The 2932-nt window shown below is 36.7% G+C and overlaps 1 pseudogene; it reads right to left on the bottom strand.

Moving 5' to 3' along the window:
- LOC102772488 overlaps positions 1–1127 on the bottom strand; it is a 21498-nt pseudogene extending 20371 nt beyond the window's left edge.
- Between the last annotated feature and the right edge of the window lie 1805 nt (positions 1128–2932).

Here is a 2932-nt window from a genome sequence, read left to right as displayed (position 1 = left end):
CAGCCTCGCCAGCATTTGTCATTTGTTGATTTTTTGATGATAGCCATTTTGACAGGTGTGAGGTGATACCTCATTGTCATTTTGATTTGCATCTCTTGGATGATTAGTGACTTTGAGTGTGTTTTCATACGACCCTTAGCCTTATGTATGTCCGCTTTCAAAAAGTGCCTATTCTTATTCTTTATGCCTGTGTTCTCTTTCTCTCTATTTTTTCTTCTTACAACAGATGCTTTGCATTTCTTACAGTGCTGGTTTAGTGGTACTAAACTCTTTTAGCCTACTTTTGTCTGTGAAGCTCTTTATTTCACCTCCAAGTTTGAATGATAGCCTTGCTGGATAGAGTAGTCTTGAGTTCAGTCCCTTGGTTTTCATTATTTTGTATTCTTCAATGCCATTGCCTTCTGGTCTGAAGAGTTTCTATTGAGAAGTCAGATGACAGTCTTATGGGAAGTACCTTGCAGGTAACTTTCTCTCTCTCTCTTGCAGCCTTTAAGATTATTTCTTTGTCTTTAATGTTTGCTATTTTAATTAATATGTGCCTAGATGTGGGTCTTTTGGGGTTCATCATGGCTGGGACTCTATTTGTTTCCTGAACTTGAGTGACTTTTTCCTTCACCAAGTTAGAGAAATTTTCCTGCCATTACTTCTCAAAACAGGTTCTCTATTTCTTGCTTGTATCCTTCTCCTTCTGGTACCTCTATGATGAGAATGTAGTTACCTTTAATGTTGTTCCAAAGCTCCCTAAATTCTCCTCCTGCTTTTTAATTTTTTTTCCATTTTCTGCTCTTGAATGTGTGTTGTTGTTTTTTTACCTTGTCTTCTAATTCACTGATTCGGTCCTCAGCTTCCTGTAGTATACTATTTAATCCTTCCGAGATTTTATTTATTTCAGCTATGTCATTCCTCATTTCCAATCGATTCTTATTTATTCTCTCAACCCTTCTTTTCATGTTGGTGTAGCTCTCATTAAGTTCCCTAATTTTCTCATAATTCTCATTAAGTTGCTTGTGGTTCTCACTGAATTGTTTTAGTACCTTTATCATCACTACTCTGAATTCTTTATCTGACAAATTGCTTACCTCCATTTCATTTAGTTCCATTTCTGACAATTCCTCCTTTTCTTTCATTTGGGAGTTGTTTCTTTGTCTCCCCATTTTTGTTGTCCTTTTGTATTTTTTTCTACGCATTAGATAAAACTGCTATGCTTCCCATATTTTTGCAGTGGTCTTATGTAGGTATTTTGTGAGACCCAGTGGGGCAGTCTCTTAGATCTCCTGGGTGTGGTGCTCTAGGAATGCCCCTTACTTGAGTTATTTGGGTTCTCCTGTTGCAGTTAGGTTTTTATTGTTATTCTTCCATTTGTGGATAGAATCTCCTCTCAGCTGTTGTGGAGGTGCTGATCTAATAGAACAAAATACAACAAAACAAAACTCAAAACAGAAGAAATAAAACAAAAACATAAACAAGACCCCTACAGCATCAACAAACGGAACCACCAGAGAAGAGAGAATTAGAAAAGAGAAAGGAGAGCAAGAATGATAAAAAAAAAAGTAAACACATGAGGAGAAAACACAACAAAGCAAACAAAAAAAGCACAAACAAAAACCACCAAGAAAAGGGGGGCAGAATATGTAGATGCAGAGCTGAAATAAAGTAAATAAGAATAAATAATTAGAAGAATATGGGAAGGAAAATGGTTTAAAATAAAGGAGGGAGAAAAAAAATTAAAAGACAAAAGAAAATTTAAAAATGAGAATAGAGGAGAAAGCAGATAGACCTAAAATAAGAAAAAGAAAAAGATGAGACATGAGGAGTAAAGGAAAAAAGAATGAAAGGAGAGAAAAAAGTTAATAGTGAAAAAAAGGAAACAATTGAGTAGGAAAAGGGAAGAGGAAAATTAGATATATGAAAGAAACAACAGAGACTAGAATAATAACTAATCAATAAAGCAGACAGATAAAGAAGATAAATTTAAAAAGGGGACTTGTGTCTGTCTCCACAGGCCTTGGTTGCTAGCAGGAGGGGCCAATCTGCCCTCTAAAGTAGGTTTGTTATCAGCATGGGGTCCAAGGCTGGGTCAGCACACTTCCCCTGGTTTCTCAGCCTCCACCTCTTCCTGCCTTTGCCTGCTAGCCAGCTGTCAGTCTTAGTCACTCAAATGTCTGCTTCGGAAAGGCTTTAGGTGGGGGAAAAGCAGATAGACCTAAAATAAGAAAAAGAAAAAGATGAGACATGAGGAGTAAAGGAAAAAAGAATGAAAGGAGAGAAAAAAGTTAATAGTGAAAAAAAGGAAACAATTGAGTAGGAAAAGGGAAGAGGAAAATTAGATATATGAATGAAACAACAGAGACTAGAATAATAACTAATCAATAAAGCAGACAGATAAAGAAGATAAATTTAAAAAGGGGAAAAAAGCCAAAACCAGTTTGGCTCAGTGGTCTAACTCTCTATCCCTCTCCCTTCCTCTCTGTAAAAAATTAATAAAATATATAAAAAATAAATAAAAATAAAAAAGGGGAAAAAATAAAGGAAAGAGAAAACCTCAGAAAAGAAAAGAGAAGAAAAAAGGGAGAAGAAAAGAAAAAATAAAAGGAGAAAAATTTTTTTAAAGTAAAAAAAAAAGTGAAATAGTGTTCATCTCAGCAGAGTTTAATGCCCCATGGGAGCTCACTTTGGATCCCACTCTTCTATTCTGTCTGCCAATTCTGGGTTTCATTTAGGTACTTAGGTGTTAATCACTGTCAGGCACTGTCTTTTGGCTTTCAGCAACCTGCTTGAACCCTTGACTGATCCACCAATCCACCACTTGTGTCTGTCTCCACAGGCCTTGGTTGCTAGCAGGAGGGGCCAATCTGCCCTCTAAAGTAGGTTTGTTATCAGCATGGGGTCCAAGGCTGGGTCAGCACACTTCCCCTGGTTTCTCAGCCTCCAC

Source organism: Myotis davidii, unplaced genomic scaffold (genome assembly GCF_000327345.1).
Source record: "Myotis davidii unplaced genomic scaffold, ASM32734v1 scaffold119, whole genome shotgun sequence".
NCBI lineage: Eukaryota > Metazoa > Chordata > Mammalia > Chiroptera > Vespertilionidae > Myotis > Myotis davidii.
The sequence above is the reverse complement of the archived record's forward strand: the minus strand, read 5'-3'. Positions and strand labels throughout refer to the sequence as shown.